The following is a 24,387-nucleotide window of genomic DNA, read 5'->3' on the forward strand; positions in this document are numbered from 1 at the left end:
GCTTATTTGAGGAAATAATCTAGGGAGAGATTTGGATGCCCAAATTCATGAAACTCACAGGCCCCCAAAAAGGCTTAACACAAAAGATCTTCTTCAAGATACATTCTAAAACTGTCGAAAATCAAAGGGAAAGAAAGAATTTTAAAAGCAGCCAGAGGAAAAAAATTCCTCACATACAAGAGAAATCTCCATAAGGCTATCAACAGATTTCTCCGCAGAAAACTTACAGGCTAGGCAAGGGTGGGATCATACAGTCAAAGCAATAAATGCATACATTAAGAAAAAAAGAAAAATCTCAATTAAACAACCTATTTTTATACCTTGAGGGACTAGAAAAAGAAGAACAAAATAAGCCCAAGGTTAACAGAAAGAAGGAAATAACAAAGATCAGAGCAGAAATAAATGAAAGAGAGACCTGGAACACAATAAAAAGATCAACAAAACTAAGAGCTGCTTTTTTGAAAAGAGAAACAAAATTGGCAAACCTTTAGCTAGAAACCAAGAAAAAAAGAGAGAAGACTCAAATAAAATTAGAAACGAAAGAGGAGAGAGTACAACTGATATCACAGAAATACAAAGGATCATAAGAGACTACTATGACAACTGTACACCAACAATTTGGATAACACTGAAGAAATCAAAAAATTCCTAGAAACATACAACTTACCACTACTGAATCATAAAGACATGGAAAATCTGAACAGACCAATAATGAGTAAGGAGATTAAATCAGTAATCTAAAAACCTCCTCACAAAGAAAAGCCCAGGAGCTGATGGCTTTACGTGGAGAATTCTACCACAAACTTCAAAGAAGAATTAATACAAATCCTTCTCAAACTCTTAAAAAAACTAAAGAGGAGGGAAGATTTCCAATTGATTTACAAGGCCAGCGTATCCAAAGTCATTCAAAGACACTATAAAAAAAGAAAATTACAGGCCTACATGCCTGATGAATATAGATGCCAAGATCCTCAACAAATTATCAGCAAACTGAATTCAACAGCGCAGTAAAAGATCGTACTGTGAACAAGCAGACTTCATCTGCGGGATGCCAGATGGTTCAGCATATACAAGTCAATAAATGTGATACACCACATTAATAAAAACGAAGGATAAAAATCATACAATCATCTCAGTAGATGAAGAAAAAATATTTGACAAAATTCCTCCTTTCATGATAAAAGCTCTCAACAAATTGAGTATAGAAGAAATGGTGCCTCAACATAATAGAGGCCATATAAGACATGCCCAGAACTAACATCACACTCAACAGTGAAAATCTGAGAACTCTTCCTCTAAGATCAGGAACAAGACAAGGATGCTCCACTCTTGCCACTCCTATTCAACCATAGTATTGGAAGGCCCAACCAGAGCAATTAGATAAGAAAATGAAATGAAAAGTATCCAACAAAGCTGGGGGCATCACAATGCCGGATTTCGAGCTGTACTACAAAGCTGTGATCACAAAGACAGCATGGTACTGGCACAAAAACAGACACATAGACCAATGGAACGGAATAGAGAACCCAGAAATGGACCCTCGGCTCTTTGGGCAACTAATTTTTGACAAAGCAGGAAAAAACATCCAGTGGAAAAAAGACAGTCTCTTCAATAAATGGTGCTGGGAAAATTGGACAGCTACATGCAAAAGAATGAAACTTGACCACTCTCTCACACCATACACAAAGATAAACTCCAAATGGATGAAAGACCTCAATGTGAGACAGGAATCCATCAAAATTCTAGAGGAAAGCATAGGCAGCAACCTCTACGACATCAGCCACAGCAACCTTTTTCATGACACATCTCCAAAGGCAAGAGAAACAAAAGATAAAATGAACTTGTAGGACTTCGTCAAGATCAAAAGCTTCTGCACAGCCAAGGAAACAGTCAAAAAAACTAAGAGGCAGCCCACGGAATGGGAGAATATATTTGCAAATGATGCTACAGATAAAAGACTGGTATCCAAGATCTACAAAGAACTTCTCAAACTCAATACACAAGAAACAAATAAACAAATCATAAAATGGGCAGAAGATATGAACAGACACTTTTCCAATGAAGACATACAAATGGCTAACAGACACATGAAAAAATGTTCAAAATCATTAGCCATCAGGGAAATTCAAATCAAAACCACACTGAGATACCACCTTATGCCAGTTAGAATGGCAAAAATTGACAAGGCAAGAAACAACAATTGTTGGAGAGGATGTAGAGAAAGGGGGTCCCTTCTACACTGTTGGTGGGACTGCAAGTTGGTATAGCCACTCTGGAAAAGTGTGGAGGTCCCTTAAAAAGTTAAAAATTGAGCTATCCTATGATCCAGCCATTGCACTACTGGGTATTTACCTCAAAGATACAGACGTAGTGAAGAGAAGGGCCATATGCACCCCAATGTTCATTGCAGCTCTGTCCACAATAGCTAAATTGTGGAAGGAGCTGAGATGCCCTTCAACAGATGACTGGATTAAGAAGCTGTGGTCCATATATACAATGGAATATTATTCAGCTATCAAAAAGAACGATTTCTCGACATTTGCTGCAACTTGGACGGCACTGGAGGAGATAATGCTAAGTGAAATAAGTCAAGCAGAGAAAGACAATTATCATATGGTTTCTCTCATCTATGGAACATAAGAACTAGGAAGATCAGTAGGAGAAGAAAGGGATAAAGAAAGGGGGGGTAATCAGAAGGGGGAATGAAGCATGAGAGACTATGGACTCTGAGAAACAAACTGAGGGCTTCAGAGGGGAGAAGGGTGGGGGAATGGGATAGGCTGGTGATGGGTGGTGGGGCGGGCACGTATTGCATGGTGCACTGGGTGTTATATGCAACTAATGAATCATGGAACTTTACATCAAAAACCAGGGATGTACTATATGGTGACTAACATAATATAATAAAAAAATTTTCTTAAAAAGAAAAAAGAAAAGTATCTAACTTGGAAAGGAGAAAATAAAGCTGTCTCTTTTTGCAGATGACATGATTTTATATAAAGAAAACTTTAAAGGTGCCACCAAAAAACTCAGAACTAACAAATTCAGTAAAGTTGTAGGATATAAAATCAACATACAAAAATCAGTTATTTTTATTTTTATATTAACAATGAACTATCTGAAAGAGAAATTAAGAAAACAACCCCATTTATAATAGCATCAAAAATAATAAAATACTTTGGAATAAATTTAACTGAAGAAGTATAAGATCTATACACCAAAAACTGTAAGAGATTGATGAAATTGAGAAAGACACAAGTAAAAGGAGAGAGATCCTATGTTAATGGATTGGAAGAACTACTGTTATTAAAATGTCCATACTGCCTAAAGTGATCTACAGATTCAACACAATCCCTATCAAAATTCCATTGGTATTTTTCACAGAAATAGAAAAAACACTACTAAAATTCATATGAAACCAAAAAAATCCCAAACAGCCAACACAAGCTTGAGAATGAAGAACAAAGCTGTAAGTATCACACTTCCTTATTTCAAACTATAATAGAGAGTTATAGTAGTCAAAATAGTATCGTACTATCCCAATTCCCCACCCCCCTCCCCTCTGAATCCCTCAGTTTGTTTCCCAGAGTCCACAGTCTCTCATGGTTCATTCCCCCTTGTTTACCCCCCCTTCCTTCTTCCCTTTCTTCTCCTACTGATCTTCCTACTTCTTATATTTCATAAATGAGTGAAACCATATGATAATTGTCTTTCTCTGCTTGACTTATTTCGCTTAGCATTATCTCCTCCAGTCCTGTCCACGTTGCTGCAAATGTTGTGAAATCGTTCTTTTTGATGGCTGAGTAATATTCCATTGTATATATGGACCACATCTTCTTAAGCAGGGCACGTATTGCATGGTGCACTGGGTGTTATACGCAAGTAATGAATCATGGAACTTTACATCAAAAACTAGGGATGTACTGTATTGTGACTAACATAATAAAAATTATTATAAAAAAAAAAGTATCGTACTTACATAAAAACAGACACATAATCCAACGTAGCAGAACAAAAGCCCAGATATAAACTCGGGCATATATAGTCAACTAATCTTTGACAAAGCACCAAGAACATACAATGGGGAAAAGATAATTTCTTCAATAAATGGGATTGGGAAAACTGGATATCCATATGCAAAATAATGAAATGGACCTACCTTATATCACTCATGAAAATGAACTCAAAATAGATTAAAGACTTAAATGTAAAACCCCAAACTATAAAACTCCTAGAAGAAAACACAGGGAAAAAGCTCCTTGACATTGGTCTTGGCAATGCCTTTTTGGGTGTGATACCAAAAGCAAAAGCAGGGCGCCTGGGTAGCTCAGTCGTTAAAGCGTCTGCCTTCGGCTCAGGGCGTGATCCCGGCGTACCGGGATCGAGTCCCACATCGGGCTCCTCCGCTGTGAGCCTGCTTCTTCCTCTCCCACTCCCCTTGCTGTGTTCCCTCTCTCGCTGGCTGTCTCTCTGTCACATAAATGCATAAAATCTTAAAAAAAAAAAAAAAAAGCAAAAGCAAAACAAGTGACACTGTACCAAACTAAAAAGCTTCTGCACAGCAAAGTAACAACATTCACAGACTGAAAAGGCAACCTATGTAACTGGAGAACATATCTGTAAACCATATATCCGATACGGGGCTAATATCCAAAATATATAAGGGACTCAACTCAATAGCAAAATAGTAATAATAATCCAATTTAAAAATAGACAATGGACCTGAACAGACATTTTTCCAAAGAAGACAAAAAATGGCCAACAGGTATTGGAGAAGGTACTCAACACTACTGATCATCAAAGAAAAACAAATCAAAACCACGGTAGATAATAGTATGGAGATTCTTCAAAAAATTAAAAATAGAACTACCATATGATCCAATAATCCCACTTCTGGGAATATATCCAAAGAAGAAATCACTATCTTAAATACATCTCTGTACTCCCATGCTCACTGCAGCATTATTCACAATAGCCAAGGTAGTAGAAGCAAACTAATGTCTTGTGAACGGATGAATAGATACAGATATGGTATATATGTACAATGGAATATCATTCAGCCATGACAAAGAAGCAAAACGTGCCATTTGAAACACCACGGATGAATCTAGAGGACATTAAGGTTGCATTCATAGAAACGAACAGTAGAAGGGTAGTTACCAGGGGCTGGAGATGGGGAGACAAGCCTTCAGGTACAATATGATTAAGCTTTAGTGATCCAATGAACAGCACGATGACTAGAGTTAATAATACCGTTTGAAATTTGCTAAGGCCTTAAGCATTCTTACCACACGTACACACACAAAAAGGTAACTATTTAAGGCGATGGATGTGTTAATTTACCTGATTGTGGTAATCACTAAGTACACATATGTTAAATCATCACTTTGTGTACTTTAAATATATACAATTTGATTTGTCAATCATGCCTCAATAAAGCTGAAAAAAATTTAAAAAATTTTAAACATGAAGAACAATAAACAAAATAATCTATGTACACACACACACACACACACACACAAAACAGGTGGGCACACTAAAACAAAAATACTTTCTGAGTTAGAGCAGGATGCTTTTCAGAGGAAGTCCTCAAATATTACTAAAGAACTATGGGTGAGCTTAAACACCAGGGGCCTGCACTACTCTGTAATCCACCCCAAACCAACAAGATGGTATCTCTGAATTTAGACACAAAAAGCTACAATGCAGTATGGATACTTAGATGAATTTAGGTTAAGCCCAATGCGTACAAAAATATTTATAAACTTCTATAAAACCCATCGAGCTTGTCAAGCTTTGGAGAAACAAACAAACAAAACCTGGTGAGAAACACACTTCTTGAAAATATATTTCAGGGTGTTTTGGCAGTAAACTGTTTTTACACACTCTTCTTTACAGTTTTTTAAAAGGAAAAAAAGGGAGGTAGATAATACACCCAGATTTCTCAATACATTTTTATGTTTGCTTATTTAATAGGAAAAAAAAAAATTCCCTGATCAGAAACACTGAGGTTAATTAGTTCTATACATAGTATCTTTTCTTTCTTTCTTTAAGAATAATGACAACAAAAACAGCACAGTAACACATTAAATGATTTCTGGTAGTATGTCAAAAATCCAGATATGGAAATAGAACACTTAAATGATATAAGCTTCAGTAAATCCCTAAAACCCAAAACTGTAACAATATTTTTAACACCCTACTCTTAGAAAAGGAAACTGTCTGGGAGCCTGGGTGGCTCAGTCAGTTAAGTATCTGCCTTTGGCTTAGGTCATGATCCCAGGGTCCTGGGATTGAGCCCCACATCGGGCTCCCTGCTTAGCCGGGAGCCTGCTTCTCCCTCTGCCTGCCACTCCCCCTGCTTGTGCTCTCTCTCTCTCCCTCTCTGATAAATAAATAAATAAAATCTTTAAAAAAAAAAAAATCTTAGGAAATCTGAGATCCTAGTCCATTCCCAAGCTGGTTTCCCCACTCACCTGCAGACAACCACCTAGTCCAGCCCTATCCTACTAGCGCCCTTGCCACCCAGAGGGTTCTAAGCTAGCAATTAGCATCAAGTCTGGGCTCTGCTCAAAACCCATTCCTCTCACTGCCTCAGTATCAAGCTAAAAGTCCTTACTCATATGGGGTATTGTTAACAAAAGTAAAAAAAGTAAGCTGATCCACAATGCTCTGCATGATCGGACCTTGCAGCTTCTCCAAATGTTTCTGGTGCCAAACTTCCCCCTCGCTCAACTGTCCTTGGGTCACCCTGGAACTTATTTCAGTTCCTCCATGAGCAAGCTCTTTCCCACTTCAAGGCCTTACACATGTAGCTCCTTCTGCCTGGAATCTTTTCAGCTATCCCTGCCCCACACTACCCCTTTCTTCTAGTTCACGCCTACTTCGCCGTCTCAGCTTGGGTACCTTTTCCTCCCTTCACCTTCACGCACAAGCACATGCTCACATGCACAGGCCAAGGCACCACTCTGCTCCCTTAGCATCCTCTAATTCCACCACTGTAGCATTTGTTGCAAATGCGTTCAATTGTAAGGTCCATGACAGCAGGCTCCATGTCTTTATTATTCACTGTTACAGCACTAGCACCTGCCATATCACAGATGATCAGTAAATATTCACTTAATGAATATCAAATGAAGGCACGAGGGTATTAGTCATCCTGATCTATAACCTTCTTTCCCCATTGTACTGAATACAATGTGCTGCCTGAATTCTGTGTCTGTCATCTCAAAGCCAACTGTTACATAGCTCTGGCTCTAATTCTGCTCAGGTTTCCTATCTCAGAAGAAGACATTTTCTAGGCTCAACAGAATGCAAGTTAAGGTGCCAACATGTGTTTAGGCAATTAACATGTACATTTCAGGCACGTGTCTAATCTCTCAGCCAAAAGAATTGGTTTGTCTAGACAAGGTTTTATGTGAGATGTTCGGCTACATGGCACTGGTCATTGCTGCCACTCCAGGGCAGTAGCCCTTCCTGAGATGGAATTAATGACGTGACACCTTTAAGCTCTTGACTTGGAATGACTTGGAAAGTTAAAAAAAAAAAAAAAAGTAACCCAACTGATTTCCCTAAAAATTCTCTCCCTTGCAAGGTTGTTATGAGCGGTGGGAAGGAAAATGAGAAGGATGAGTCAGTGTGAGTCAGTGTTAAGAAAAAAGCTCTGCTTCTGGTAAACAGTTTGCTCTTTTACAGACAGGATTAGGATTACCCGACTCCCACTGCTAAAAATACACAAATAACAGGTGGTATACATTATATAAGTAGTTCCAAAACAGAGACTCAGATCACTGACTCTAAAAAGGGAACAGTTAATCAGCGATTGGCCAGACCTTCTCCAGGGCCTGTTTCTTCTTGGAGAAGCCCCAAGACTAAGTAAGCATTTCCTTTAAGACAATTAAGATCCTAAATACTTCTACTGCTCACTCAACTGACCTAAAGGAATGACTGAGCCTCCCTTACAAGAACTATCACTGAATGAGCACCTATTTTGTGCTGACCTGTGCCTGGCACTTCAGGTAATTCATCTTTAAACTTGCAACAATCCTGTAAGATGGCTATTATTATCAGCGTTTTATAGATACAAAAACCTGGAGTTCACGGAAGTTAAGTGATTTACTCAGGTTGCCCAGTGGCAGTGCCATGATTTTAACTCACATCTGACTTGCAAGTGCTTGTTTCCCTGTATCCCAAACTCAATTCAGAAATATATATGCACCACCACGTGCAAAGCAGTGTACCAGGTATCACAAGGGATACAAGGGAATAAGAGGCTCCTCCAATTCTCAAGAAAGCAAAGAAGAAAGTGGGATCACCTATGGGAGATTCATCTCTATTTCCAGAACTTTGAACAAGGCCTGCCACATACGAGTTGCCTTGGGAATTATTACTGAAATATACGTGGAAGGTAAGGGAAACACACAAATCTAACACAGGCAGTCTGTGGTTAGTGTCATGTGCAAGAAGGTATTATGAGGTTTAGATTATATCCTGATGCAGGGTTCTGAGGAAGACCCATGAATAAGATGGCATTTAAGATAAGCTTGACGAATGGGACTTTGACAGGCAACAGTGAAAGTAAAGAGATGGTGGAGTCCAGGGAGCAATACAGTTGAAATAAATCCTTTAGCATCTCTAGCAAAACCGGGAAAATAAAGCTGGAAAAGCAAACTGAGTGGGCCCTGAATCTGGTTCAAGTCCTTTTATACAGAAAAGCACAAGAATTACAGATATTTCCCAGTTGATTCAGATCAATACATAAGGAGGCACATTTACTGGTTAAATAAATCAAGAACGGTCATACAGCCTTTCTGGAACAAAGTGGCAGTAGTGGTGGTGGGGGATATAACTGACTAAATGAATATATGTATACAAATCTAGAACATATGTGGTAATATAACAAAAGGAACATTACAGATAAGTTCTACCACTTTCATTACTTCAACACTGAATCATTACAGTATGGGTTCTGGGAGCGTACATTTTCTTTTAATTTAACCTACAACCCCATCATTAGGAGACCAGTTAGGTCAATGCTCTCAGGCACAGTCACTAGAGGGCTTTCTGGAAATGAGGGAGGAGGAAAGGGCATTTTTGGTTTCACAGTAGTTGATTACCTACTCACTCAAATGGGTATTTAGTAGGTGGGGACCAGGACATTAAATGTCCAGCAAACTGTGAGGCAGTCTTACAGAAGCAAAATTGCCATTACCCTGCCTGACTTGGAAATACCAAGACATTCATGTAAGTGGAAAATCTATTTATAATGATGAGCCTAGAACTTAACTCCTTTTCACTTGTAACAGCGTACTTTCACATGGTTTTAGAGGCAATGTATTTTCCAAGAATGCATGGAAAAGGAAGGATGTAAATACCATTTAAAAGGAAGATGTATTCAAGGGTGACTTATCATGCTACCACAGTTTTGAATAGTCTAGTAAAACCAAAAAAACACACACATAAAATAGAGCACATGCAGCAAAATGTTAGCACTGTTTCATCCAGGTATTTGATGCAGATGCTCACTATACATAAAATTTTTTTTTCCTATATGTCTGAAACATTTCATAATACAAAGCTGGGGGGAAAAATCTACCTGGCCCTCCCATTAAGTGGGAGGTCAAAATAGAGGCTAAGAGCACAGATTCTAGAGCTCTGTGACCTTAAGCAGGCTACTTTCCCTCCCTGTGCCTCAGTTTCCCCATCTGTACCACGCAGATCATAATAGTAACTACCTCCCAGAGCTGTTTTAAGGATAAAACAGGTAGATAAATGGGGGCGCCTGGGTGGCACAGCGGTTAAGCGTCTGCCTTCAGCTCAGGGCGTGATCCCGGCGTTCTGGGATTGAGCCCCACATCAGGCTCTTCCACTATGAGCCTGCTTCTTCCTCTCCCACTCCCCCTGCTTGTGTTCCCTCTCTCGCTGGCTGTCTCTATCTCTGTCGAATAAATAAATAAAATCTTTAAAAAAAAAAAACAGGTAGATAAATGCAAGCTGCTTACAACAGAGCCTGGCAGAGAGTAGATGCTATTGAAGTGATAGCTATTCTCATCATACCTCAGTGAACAGTCACCCACCCATGCACCTGCCCATCTCTCCATCCTGAGTTATTTGCCATAAGCAGAGAAAGGCTGGAAATTCTTGACCAAGAGTCACTGACACACTATTTCCTTCCAATGAGATCCTTCCCCTCTCTTTCCCTTCTTGCAACTGCTCCCACCAGACGGATCTTCCTCAGCCTCTGCTACTCTAGTGTTCTTTTCTCCAATGCCTCCTGACCTTGTTCTCTCTCGCCCCACCTAAACATCTTTCCTCCTTTCCCCCTCCTAATTCTTACTCATCCTTCAGGACACTGGCCAAGCACCAGCTCCTCTGTGAACCTTACCAGGCTCAGCCATACTTGGCTGACCTCCTCTGGAGTCCTTCTCCCAGGCAAGTAGAATGAGACCACTTTGAAGTGTCAACTACCTTTCAGTTTGCAGATGTCTCTCTAAACAGATTTTAAGCTCTTTGAACAAGGGCTACACCTTTCTTGCTACCTATTTTCTTGGGCTTCTCATGGTCTCTCACAGCAGATGCAGGAGGAAATCTTTCTTCCATCTCAGCTGCTGCATCTGCCCTTGTTTTTAACGCTGTCTCAGATAAAAACTGGATCGAAAGGCTTCGCCCCATACACAATACTTCAGTTGACGATATCTTCTGTGCTAACATAAAGCTGAGGGTGGTCCCAAAGAATTCCAAGCTGCATGAACCGCACCTACAGAGGCCAGGGTACACTGAAGAACTGATGGGGTGTCACTTGGTGCCTCCTCCTGAACATATCCAAAGGCCAGCATGACAGCATCCTCCTTTCCTTTCCAGCAAATCCATCATTCTCTGTGAACTCCTTATTGGGAGGACCAATGTGATTAATGGGTGATATTCTGAACGTGACAGGACCAGAGTCGTCCTCCTGAAGTGGTCTCCAAGAGAAATGTATACATGTGGGGGCAAAGCAAGGAACAGGAAAGCTTCATTCTAGACCAGGATTTTGGTCCCAGAACTCCCGTGAGCTAAGCTGAACCATGTTGTTCACAGCATTGCCTTATTAGAAACTTCCAGAACCTCCCACTGTATTCAGAATGAGATCTATTCTCCTCATTGTTGTCTACAAAGCCTGACATGACCTGGGTCTGGTCTAGTCTGAAACTATACCCCTCTCCCTCTCCTTGCCTATCCTTCAGCATCATAATCCTATCTGTTCTTTGAACAGGACAAACTCAACTCTATTTTAGGGCCTTTGTGCCTATAGCTTCAAGTCATGGTTCCACTATTTACTTGACCACAGTTAAGTTACTCAATCACTTTGAAACTTAGTTTCTGCCTCCATAAATTTCAGTCATTCAGGAAATATTTATCAAGCACCTACCATGCGCATGTCCTTTTCTAGGCACTGGAGAAAAAACAATGAACAGAAGAGATAAGGTTCCCATTTCCTTTAGCTCACCTTCTACTGGACAGAAGGCAACTAAGTAAATAAATAATTTCAGACATTAGCAAATTCTATGAAAAATATTAAGCAGAGTAATAAGACAGGTGAATGAAAGTGGGGACAGCAGGCTGTACTGGAGCGGTTGGACAAGGATGCCTTAAGGAAGTGACATGTGAGCTAAGACCTACTACTAAGGGAAACTAGGTAAAAGGTACGTGGGATCTCAGTATTGTTTTTTTACAACTGCATATGAATCTGCAGTTAGGTAAAAAAGTTAAAAAAAAATCACCCTGGCTGCCATGTGGAGATTTATATACATACATAATATGCAATATATGCATAAAATCGTTTCTTAAAATTTTAATCTATTTTACTTAACCCAGTATTTCCAAAACATTATCGTTTCAACATGTAATCAATATAAAACTACTAATGACATATTCTTTATCTTTGCACTGTCTTTGAAATCCATTGTATGCAACACATCTCAATTCAGACTAGCCACATCTCAGGTGCTCAACAGCCACGTGTGGCTAATGGCTACCATACTGGACAGCACAACTATAGAGTTCTACCTAAAGCCTTGGATCATGGGCATTTAACACTGACCCTCATTTCTCTCTATACTCACCCCCCTGCAGTTTTATTGAGATATAATTGATATATAACATTGTACTAGTTTTAGGTGTACAACCATAAATCTTATAGTACATCAAAAAGGTAATCGGGGAAGTCTTAGCCTCAGCAATCAGACAACAAAAAGAAATAAAAGGCATCCGAATCAGCAAAGAAGAAGTCACACTCTCACTCTTCATAGATGACATGATACCCTATGTGGAACCCCCAAAAGACTCCACACCAAAATTGCTAGAACTCATACAGGAATCCAACGAAGTAGCAGGACATAAAATCAATGGACAGAAATCAGCTGCATTTCTATACACTAACAATGAGACAGAAGAAAGAGAAATTTAGGGGCGCCTGGGTGGCTCAGTCGTTAAGCGTCTGCCTTCGGCTCAGGGCGTGATCTCGGGAGTTCTGGGATCGAGCCCCGCATCGGGTTCCTCTGCTGGGAGCCTGCTTCTTCCTCTCCCGCTCCCCCTGCTTGTGTTCCCTCCCTCGCTGGCTGTCTCCCTCTGTCAAATAAATTAATAAAATCTTTTTCTTTTTTAAAAAGAGAAATTTAAGGAATCAATCCCATTTACAATCTCACCAAAAACTATAAGATACCTAGGAATAAACCTAACCAAAGAGGCAAAGGATATGTACTCAGAAAGCTATAGAACACTTGTGAAAAAAATTGAGGGAGACACAAGGAAATGGAAAAATATTCCATGCTCGTGGATTGGAAGAAAAAATATTGTTAAAATGTCTATGCTACCTAGAGCAATCTATACATTCAATGCAATCCCTATCAAAATACCACCAACTTCTTCTTCTTTTTTTTTTTTTTACAGAACTGGAACAAATAATCCTAAAATTTGTATGGAACCGGAAAAGACCCCAAATAGCCAAAGGAAGGTTGAAAAAGAAAATGAGAACTGGGGGGCATCACAATTCTGGACTTCAAGCTCTATTACAAAGCTGTAATCATCAAGAGAGCATGGTACTGGCACAAAAACAGACACCTAGATCAATGGAACAGAATAGAGAACCCAGAAATGGACCTTCAACTCTATGGTCAACTAATCTTCGACAAAGCAGGGAAGACTATCCAACGGAAAAAAGACAGTCTCTTCAACAAATGGGGTTCAGAAAATTGGATAGCCACATGCAGAAGAATGAAACTGGACCATTTCCTTACACCATACACAAAAATAGACTCAGAATGAATGAAAGACCTAAATGTGAGACGGGAATCCATCAAGATCCTAGAGGAGAAAACAGGCAGCAACCTCTTCAACCTCGGCCACAGCAACTTCTTGCTAGACAAGTCTCCAAAGGCAAGTACAGCAGAGGCAAAAATGAACTATTGGGACTTCATCAAGTTAAAAAGCTTTTTTGCACAGCAAAGGAAACAGTCAACAAAACCAAAAGACAACCGACAGAATGGGAGAAGATACTTGCAAATGTCTTATCAGATTAAGGGCTAGTATCCAAAATCTATAAAGAATTTATCAAACTCAACACCCAAAGAACAAAGAATCCAGTCAAGAAATGGGCAGAAGGAGCGCCTGGGTGGCACAGTCGTTAAGTGTCTGCCTTCGGCTCAGGGCGTGATCCCAGCGTTCTGGGATTGAGCCCCACATCAGGCTCCTCCACTAGGAGCCTGCTTCTTCCTCTCCCACTCCCCCTGCTTGTGTTCCCTCTCTCGCTGCCTGTCTCTGTCAAATAAATAAATAAAATCTTTAAAAAAAAAAAAAAGAAATGGGCAGAAGACATGAACAGACATTTCTCCAAAGAAGACATCCAAATGGCCAACACACATGAAAAAATGCAACATCACTGGGCATCAGGGAAATAAAAATCAAAACCACAATGAGATACCACCTCACACTAGTCAGATGGCTAAAAATAACAAATCAGGAAATTGACAGATGTTGGCGAGGATGTGGTGAAAGGGGAACCCTCTTACACTGTTGGTGGGAATGCAAGCTGGTGTAGCCACTCTGGAAAACAGTAAGGAGGTTCCTCAAAAAGTTGAAAATAGAGCTACCCTACGACCCAGCAATTGCACTACTGGGTATTTACCCCAAAGATACAAATGTAGTGATCCAAAGGGCTACCTGCACCCCAATGTTTATAGCAGCAATGTCCACAATAACCAAACTATGGAAAGGGCCCAGATGCCCATTGACAGATGAATGGATAAAGAAGATGTGGTGTATACACACACACACACACACACACACACACACACACACACACACACAATGGAATACTACTCAGCCATCAAAAAATGAAATCTTGCCATTTGCAACGACATGGATGGAAGCAGAGGGTATTACGCTAAGCGAAATAAGTCAATCAGAGAAAGACAATTATCATATGATCTCACTCATATGTGGAATTTAAGAAACAAAACAGGACCAGAGAGGAAGAGAGGAAAAAATAAAACAAGATGAAATCAGAGAGAAGACAAACCATAAGAGACTCTTAATCATAGGAAACAAACTGAGGGTTGCTGAAGGGATGGGGGTGGGGATGGGGTAACTGAGTGATGGACATTAAGGAGGGCACATCATGTTAATGAGCACTGGGTATTATATAAGACTGATGAATCACTGAACTCTACCTCTGAAGCAAATAATACACTATATGTTAATTAATTGAATTTAAATTAAAAAAAAGGGGGGGGGAATCAGGGAGACCTGCGAGGAGGCAGCCAATGCTGCTGACAGCTCACGGGTTGCAGAGGGAGCAGGGTGTATTTTGCTATTAGGGCAATGTAGCCAAATGGACTGGGTGTGGGACAGAACAGTAAGAGGGATCAAGAAAGAAGGTTTTCAGCTTAAGCAACTGGGAATTTAAATTTTTTTTTTTTAAGATTTTATTTATTTATTCGACAGGATAGAGACAGCCAGCGAGAGAGGGAACACAAGCAGGGGGAGTGGGAGAGGAAGAAGCAGGCTCATAGCGGAAGAGCCTGATGTGGGGCTCGATCCCATAACGCCGGGATCACGCCCTGAGCCGAAGGCAGACGCTTAACCGCTGTGCCACCCAGGCGCCCGCAACTGGGAATTTAAATCCTAGCTACCTACCCAGTGCTTCTCTGAGAATTAAACAAACTAACATATGTAAAACACCCAACACAATACTAAGCACATAGTAGGTGCTCAATATATGTTGAAATGAAAGAAAAAAAGGTGATCCTAAAGTTCTAGTACATAAAAAAATGAAGGTACACCTCATAAACTGGATAAAAATCTTCTAATTCCTTCAGAAATTACAACTAGTTCCAAATTTCATTTTTCAATGATCAACAGATTAGATCAAGGAGTACATTCAGCCCCTTTCTAATTTCCTTTTCATTCAAAGAGATGTAAACATGTATCACAGGGAAGTAAGCATTCCCATAATTCTAAAACTCCAACATTTTTCCTGTCAACATCTCTAGAACCAATCTAGAAGGTTAAATTAGATTTAAATTAGAAGCACTGGGGCGCCTGGGTGGCTCCACTGGTTAAGTGCCTGCCTTCGCATCAGGTCATGATCCCAGGGTCCTGGGAGGTTGGGCTCCCTGCTCGGTGGGGAGGTGGGGAGCCTGCTACTTCCTCTCCCTCTGCCCCTCCCACCCCTGCCAGTTGTGCGCGCACTCTCTCTCTCTCTCAAATAAATAAATACAATCTTAAAAAATTAAATTAAATTAAAAAATTAGAAGAAGCATGTCTTCTAATACAACATTGGCTGGATGACTACTAGAGATGATTTGAGTTAGATCCTTTCAAAAGATCTATCAAATATCAAATCCTTTCAAAAGATCTATCAAAAGAAATATCAACAAAATATACTGGAAACCCAGGAAAAAGTATCAAGAAAAGAAACTGTGTAATAAAACATTTAAATAGAACAGTCTATGGGAAATAAAGCTAAGAGAGGTCATAAGTCACTGAGGCCAAATAGTGGCAATAGGATATTGCTCTTTTTGAGACAAAACTGCATTTTGTATTTATTTATGTTGTTATTTGGGGGTACAGAATGGGGGTTTAGCTTGAATGAATTAGTTCATAAAAGTACAAGACGCTATAAATCACAAATGGTAACAAGGCCAAATTTTACTAAGTAAAACAACAAAAATCAAACATTTAAAAAGTCAAACCTATGGCAAGTAGTAGTTTGAAATGAGAAAATCTTCCTGAGAATGTAAGTGTAGGACACTGACCTTCGGACCCGGATTTATATAACTCTCATGCCCAGGAGACGTGACAGCTGATTGTCCCATCCAAACAAACACTGCAGAAATGTATTATAACCACCAGGGATATCCTATTTCTCTTCCCACAGTATCTACTAATTCTTATCTCAGGCACATATGTATGTGATTTGGATGAATGTTCTGCATAATTAGAATTCTTTGCAGTACTAAGGAGAAAGCAAAGTGTCTCAAACTTAGACTTCATTTAAAAGAAAAAGAAAACTGATTTTTTTAAGAGGAATCCTAGGGGAATTCAGGAAAGCTATTTTTAATTAGGAGTTGAGCAAAGTGTTATAAGAAAAATAAAGACAAATGAAAATACTGTTTATATTTCAAAGATGATGAACCAGATTCTGCCACAACATTTTTCCAACACTAATTCCCAGCAAACTGTTCCTTAGGAAAACTATTTTTATCCCTTTATCAACATGGTTGATAAGTATTTCATTTCCGGTGCGTATACGGACAAGCTACATAAAGCGAAATTGTTTTCATGCTTTAGAAAGAAATATTTTGCAAATGGAAACAAAGCTTATTGTGCTATAATATTTATTTGCTAGGCTGACAAATGACTCTGGGGCCTGTTAATATCATGAAGTCTCAGAACAAGAATCCATACAAGTAATAGGCTTGATTTCCCCAAAATTCCAGAAATATGATCCCTCCAGGCCAGAACATCAATCCAGAAAATTGTGATTAATGTTAACTAACCCAGAACACATTTATATGCCTTACTGCACTGCCTTATGTGGTAAATAAGATATTACTATTATTCTCATTTTTCAGACGAAGAAACCGCAGCTCAGAAAGACTGATGTCCAAGGTCACCAAATTAGTAAGTGCCTCGGCCACCAAACTCTGCTCCCTCAAGCTACGCAGTGGTGACAGTAATGGGATGGCAGTGGCAGCACTAAGTTACACTCACCTTGCGCTGGGCCCTGTTCTTTGCACTGTTCATATGTGAACTCACGTAACCCTCGCAACAATTCTAAGAGGGAGACAGGCAGGTGTGTCCTGGGCCATCACCTCCTTTTTCTCCACCCTGTCCATCATACTTGCCCTGTTTTTTCCCCACAAAATCAAAACGGGCACTTCAGAGTCCTCATGTTCTCTCTGTCCAAATCAAAATTGATTCTAAAATGTTGATAACTACTGAAACTAGATGATGGGTAATGGGGGTTTCTTTTTATACTATTCTACCCTTGTTTATGTTTTAAAATCATTTTACAAACAGTTACCATGCTTTGCTCTAACATGGAATCTGATCTATCAAAGAGCCTAGAAGACCTGGCTCCACTAACAAGGAGTTCGAAGGCAGTGTTACGGAAGACGGCTATGTCGTCATAGAAGAAAGAGGCACTGATTCATCCATTCTTTCCATGAACACAAAGGGGTGCCCACTATGTTAGGATATACAAAGGTCCGATAAAGGACTCCTGTCCTCAACAAGTTAAGAGTTTAGTAGCAAATACAATACAAATGCAAAAATAATTACAGAGGAGGACTATTTATGAGAAATGCTATAAAAAGCAAAGTTCAAACAAAGTGCTATGTGAATTGGAAAAAGAAGTCACATCAGGAATATTCCATTACACTGAACTTTCTGGGACAGTCCAAACGTTTTGGTGTAACAAACATTAAACATCACAACTAAAATCAGCCAGTGGCCCACAAGAAGAAATGGCGTTAAATCCAAAAGCAACATTAGGACTGAAATGCCCACATGCCAGTATTTTACGGTATTCCAATCATTTCCAGATTAAAATCCGGGCCTCTCGGTGAAAAGGGCAGGATTCCTCTGAACTGCTGGGACCAAAACATACTGATTGGAGAAGATTTATCTGTAAAGAAGCTCACCAGAGCACCAACTGTAACACTGAAAACTGAGCAACAATGTAAATGTCCTACAGTAGGGTTTGGTCTCATTTCAACTGATGTACAGTAATCCCTACAAAACAATTTATTTATTTATTCATTCATTCATTCATTATTTCATTCATTCATTCATTCATGATTTTATTTACTTATTTGACAGAGAGAAAGACAGACAGCGAGAGAGGGAACACAAGCAGGGGGAGTGGGAGAGGAAGAAGCAGGCTCCCGGCGGAGGAGCCCGATGCGGGCTCGATCCCAGAACGCCAGGATCACGCCCTGAGCCGAAGGCAGACGCTTAAGCTTAATGACTGAGCCACCCAGGCGCCCCCCTACAAAACAATTTAAAAAAGAAAATAGACACTCTTCCCTGATGGGATCAGGACTAATCACGGTAAAATTCACTAAAAAAACAAAACCAGAAACAGCCAGTTAAAGAGAGGAATCATTAAAAAGTATGTTCATTTGCCTAATACTCGATAAGGGACCAGGCTTTTCTTTTCTTTTTAAGGCTTTTCTTTAAAAATAAATTCTAGTAATTAAAGTTCCTGCATGAACCACACCTATGTGAAGTAGTCTGAAGGCAAAATCCTATCTTTTAATGAATTGTTTTTCTCAGTCTCTTCAGAGGTCTCTTCTACCTCTAATTTCACAAGAACTTCCTTTTTGTCCTTTACTTTTATCAGGTCTTTCAGACATATTAAACTTATTTTTCACAAAAACAATGCCTTTTTTCCCCTTTCTGTTCCCAAATCTCATTAGCCACCATAACACTTAGTTATTTTGCAATTACAAGAGCAAGTCAAACTGGCACAAACAGGCTTGGGAACTCTTGTTGATATCACCGTCATCATCACCACCATCACCACCATCACCACCACCACCATCACCACATCATCATCGTTGCAAATACTTAACAAGTGTTTACTATGTGCCAGGCACTGTTCTAAGCACTCTACATACATTGAATCCTATACCCCTCACAGTTTAGGTACCACTGTGACCATGACTTTACAAATAAGGAAACTGAGGCACAGTGAAGCCAAGGAACTTACCTGAAGTCACACAACTAGTAAATGGCAGAGTAAGAATTCAAACACAGGCAGTCTGCGTCAAGTTGGGCGAGAACTGCAGGGTGCTGGCGCTGTGGAGCAGGGCTGTCCAACAGAAGTTTCTGCGATGATGGAAATGTTCTGTACCTGGGCTGTTCAACAAGATAATCACTAGTCACATGTGACTCTTGAGACAGAGAAACTGATTTTTTAATGTAATTTAAATTAACTAAAATTTAAATAGCCACATGTGCCTAGTGGACACATACTGGACAGCATAGTATAGAGTTGTTTACTGGCCAAGAACATTCAAAGGGCCATGGGAATTAAACACTAAATTTTATAGTGAAAATAAAGAAGATCTGTTAATCTAGCATCTGTTAAGTGGAGATGAAAAAGCTTCTACGTACATTAACTGACGTGAAAAGATACTCAAGATGCTGTTAAATGGAAAACATGGATTATAACACATGTAGAATATGATCTCATTATTTGATTAAAAAATCATGAACAGACAGTAAACATATACAAAACTGTGGTTTCCGGGACGTCCTGGCTCAGTGGGTTAAGTGTCTGCCTTCGGCTCAGGTCATGATCTCAGGGTTCCAGGATCGAGTCCTGCATCAGGCTCCCTGCTCAGTGGGGAGTTTGCTTCTCCCTCTCCCTCTGCCCCTCCCCCTGCTCGTGCACTCTCTCTCTCTTGCTTTCGCTCTCAAACAAATAAATGAAATCTTAAAAAAAAAACAATAACTACTGTGGTTTCCTCAAATGAAAGGTATAACGGACATTGCTGGCTGCCTTTTGTGGCGGGCGCTACACGTTGCCAGGCCTACAGCCGTTTCCCTTTCTTCCACAGCAACAGAATCCCTAGATTGTTGGAAACAGCAATATGTCCAGCTGAGAAACTACATTCCCCAACATCCCTCACCTGTAAGAAAGAACAATTAAGATGTAAACTGAATGTGTTGGTTGGGACTTCCAGTACTTTAAGGCATGTCTTTTGCCTTCTCCTTTCCTACTTCTTCCTGCCTTGAGGAAGGACTATCTGGTTAGAGCCAGAAGCCCGTGGTGACCATAAGGTGACCGTGAGAGTGACAGCCATGTGATAAAGACGGTGAAACAGAAAGAGAGAAAGATGTAGCTGGCCTGATGGCACTGTGGAACTGCCATGCCAGCAACAGACTGCCTACTTTGGACTAATGTCTTTTTTTGAAAGAAAAATAATTTGTCTTATTTAAAGCACTGTTATCAGCAGCCAACAATAATTCCTAACTAACCAATCTACTCAGAGGCCATTCCTCATGCTCACAGAAAAACATCCTAATAGAAACACAATTCTGTTCCTGATTGGCCTAAAGATAATTTCATCCCCCTCATAAATAACTTGTACAAGAACCAAGCACTAAGCCAAAAGGCACTGCATTGCCCTGGTGACAGGTCTTCGTTCCAGATTGGGCACATGACCCAATTCAGGCCAATGAGATTCTAGGATTAGTATTCTGAGAACTTCTGAAAAAAATTCTCACTGGGGAGAAAAGAGGAAGAAAGAATCTTTCAATTCCTTTGGTGGGTGCCATAATGGATCTGGGGCCCAGAACTGCCACAGCTATTTTGCTGCTGGCCTGAGGATGAAGCCAACAACCCGAGGAGGGCACAACCAAGACAATCTTAGGGAAAGAAGCCTGGCAGTGGAGTAAGTTAATGTTGAAGTCTGCCCTACTTCTGGAACAAATACAACTTATATGAGCCAAAAAATATCCATACTCCAATCAGATCATCTTAGAGGCAATAGAATAGGTGCTTCGAGTTATTCAAATACTGTGAGAAAGTCAGGTCTTCCCCAGGGGCAGGACAAGTTGGGCACTGGGTCTTCAAAATATTTCCAAAATATTTTCCAAAGAAGACCTGATAAAGAAGTTATTATACAGTAAGTTACCAAATACTGAGTTACCTCACAAGTTTTTGTTCTTCTATAGGCTTTTGCAAAAAAAGGTACTGAGTAAGTGCACCTGTTTCAAAGGCCTCATAATAATGACAACAGTTAACATTTACATGTCAAGTACTTAGGACTTGCCAAGCCTTGTGCTGAGCCCTTTATCTCTTCCAATCCTCAGGAGATAAGGAACTCTCGTTATATCTATTTACAAATGAGGAAATGCTGAAGCTTAGAAAGAAAGGCTAAGTAACTTGTGCAGGAAGTAGAGAGTGCCTAGGCCAAGATTTGAAGTCACGTCCAAATGACTCCAATGCCTCCTCACCATGACTTTTTACTGTGTCCTCAGGATACATAAAAGCGCATCTAAGATTTCCCCAAGACCGCACTATCTTAAAATATGCTGCTCTGTAGGGGCGCCTGGCTGGCTCAGTTGGTAGAGCATTCAACTCTTGATCTCAGGGTTGTGAGTCTGAGCCCCATGTTGGGTGTAAAGATTACTTAAAAAATAAAAAAATCTTAACAAAAGTATGCTGTTCTCTTGATCCTCTGAGTATACCATACTCACCAAACCAATTGGTTTGGAAAACACGGCCATATGGACCATATGTAACATGCAGAGATCGTTAGAACCACTGAATGTTAAGCCTTATACACCCAAAAAAGCAATAGAATTACATATGTTTAACTGATGTTGAAAGTAGGATGAGACCACCAACTTTTCTCTTTCTCAAGTTTCCTTTTGGTGATAAGCAGAAGCACGCAGTAGGTAGGTTTGTAGAAACGGGAGTGGGAGAACAGAAGGTAACTCACACTTACTAAGCCCTTTCTAGTAGCCAGGTTTTATGTAATGGTTAACTCTCAAAGGATCTCACGAGGCATTTCACTGATAAGGGAAACAAGACTCAAAGACTTTGTCCAAGGTTACCATGATCTGCCTGAAACCCAAGTTCTTGTTCTTCGTACTATATAACTCTGCATTCCTATGAGCGCTAGCGTTTCCCAAATGTTGGCTAGAAGAGAACAGTGACTCTGAGGCCACAGGAAAGCTATGTCATGCTATTGGCCTCTCCCTGGAAATAATATTTTAATTAAGTTTCAGTGACTTTCAATCATGGTGTCTTTAAGAGATTATCCATAAGAAAATAACCTATATTGAAAAGATTTAAAGCCTCAGGTTTTAAACAAGGAAACAGGCATTATGTTTCAGATAAACAGACTTAAAATAATACATACAGTATTTATTTTATTAGGCAGTAAAATACAATCAGAAAGCAGTAAAATGCTAAGCTTTGGTACAAATATTCAAAAAGCACACTGGCCACAGACAATCCCTCAAAAAAAAAAAAAAAAAAAGAAAGAAAGAAAGAAAAAGAAAACACCCCACCCAAGGGGCACCTGGGTGGTACAGTCGGTTAAGCATCCAACTCTTAGTTTCAGCTCGGGTCGTGATCTCAGGGTTGTGAGATTGAGCCCCGCATGGGGCTCCGCACTCAGCACAGAATCTTCTTAAGATTCTCTCTCCTTCTCTCTCTGCCCCCCCACCCCACATGTGCTCTCTCTCTCCCCCACAAATAAATAAATTTTAAAAAAACCTACCCGAATCTGCCTCACATACAACCAATGTTATCATATTATTTATGAAAACTTAGGAGTTATATTTTTAAATGACACGTGTATGATACTCTCATTTTCCAAGCAGCTGGGATGCATGGGTGGCTCAGTCGATTAAGCATCTGCCTTCGGCTCAGGTCATGATCCCAGGTTCTGGGATCGAGCCCACATCAGGGTCCTTGCTCGGTGGGAAGTCTGCTTCTCCCTCTCCCCACCCCCACTCCCCCACCCCCCGCTTGTGCTCTCTCTTGCTCACTCTCTCAATCCCTCATAAATAAATAAATAAAATCTTTTAAAAAAAAATCTCATTTTCCAAGCAGCTGAAATCCTCAAATAGAGAATGTTATAGCACAGAAGAAGTCTTTATCGTTACTTTGATAAAAATTAAAATTAAAAACAAAAAAAGCTTTAGGTGCAATACATTTTGCTCCATTTTTTGTTCGAAAGTTGTTGATCACCTGCCTACCTTCCCAAATCCTGTACCTCCCCTGTACCTCCCCAAATCCTACCATTTTCAGAACCATCCCAACTAGGTGCCAGTTTCTCTTTAATATCGTGTAGCTGTTAGTCGTCTCAAACCAAAGCAGAGTGCTAATCGTTCTCTCAATAAGAAGGGCGTGTCAGCAGTCCATATAAAAGCAAAGGCAGCAGCTGAAAAAATGAAACCAAGCAGGCGGTAGCAAGAGGCTCATCCATTTTACATCGTGAGACGTATTTCAGAAATAACAGACACACAGATCGACAGAAGAGAAGAGGGAGCCCAGAAATAAACCCACACATATATGGTCAATTAATGTATGACAAGGAGCTAAGAATACACAATGGGGAAAAGGATGGTTTCTTTAATAAATGGTGTTGGGAAAACTGGGCAGCCACATACAAAAGAATAAAACTGGGCCTCTTATACCACGCACAAGAATCAACTCAAAATGGATTAAAGATTTGAACATAAGACCTAACACCAGAAAACTCCTAGAACATAGGTGAGCTCCTTGACATTGGTCTTTGGCGATGATTTTCTTTAGATGTGACACCAAAAGCAAAGGGAACAAAAGCAAAAATAAACGTGTGGGACTATATCAAACTAAAAAACTTCTACATAGCAAAGGAAACCATCAACAAAACTAAAAGGCAACCTACAGAATAGGAGAAAATATCTGCAAATCACATATCTGATAAAGGGTTAATATCCAAAACACACAACTCACACAGCTGAATAGGAAAAAAACCAAAACAATCCAATTAAAAAGTGGGCAGAGGATCTGAACAGACTTTTTCCAAAGAAGACACACAGATGGCCAACAGGTACATGAAAAGATGCTCAACACCACTGATCATCAGGGAAATGCAAATCAAACCACAATAAGGGACCCCTCATGCCTGTTAGGATGGCTTTCTCAAAAAGACAACAGATAATAAGTCCTGGCAAAAATACGGAGAAAAGGAAACCCTTTATACTGTTGGTGGGAATGTAAATTGGTGCAGCCACTATGGAAACACTATGGAGGTTTCTCAAAAAATTAAAAATAGAGCTACCATATGATCCAGGAATTCCACTTTTGAGTACTGATCTGAAGGAAATGAAATCTCT

The 24,387-nt window shown here is 39.9% G+C and overlaps 1 protein-coding gene across 5 annotated transcripts in view; it reads right to left on the reverse strand.

The window, feature by feature from the left end:
• PKIG (cAMP-dependent protein kinase inhibitor gamma) overlaps positions 1 to 24,387 on the reverse strand; it is an 89,327-nt gene that overhangs the window by 56,667 nt on the left and 8,273 nt on the right. For 4 of the 5 annotated variants that reach the window (XM_087853555.1, XM_045804701.2, XM_045804697.2 and 1 more), the window contains exon 2: positions 19,253 to 19,401. The exons of the other annotated variant lie outside the window; for it this stretch is intronic. The gene's annotated coding sequence lies outside the window, so the exon portion shown is untranslated. The remainder of the gene's footprint in view (positions 1 to 19,252; positions 19,402 to 24,387) is intronic. 5 annotated transcript variants of the gene reach the window in all.

Source organism: Ursus americanus, chromosome 22 (genome assembly GCF_024610735.1).
Source record: "Ursus americanus isolate L20-20 chromosome 22, mUrsAme1.1.p, whole genome shotgun sequence".
NCBI lineage: Eukaryota > Metazoa > Chordata > Mammalia > Carnivora > Ursidae > Ursus > Ursus americanus.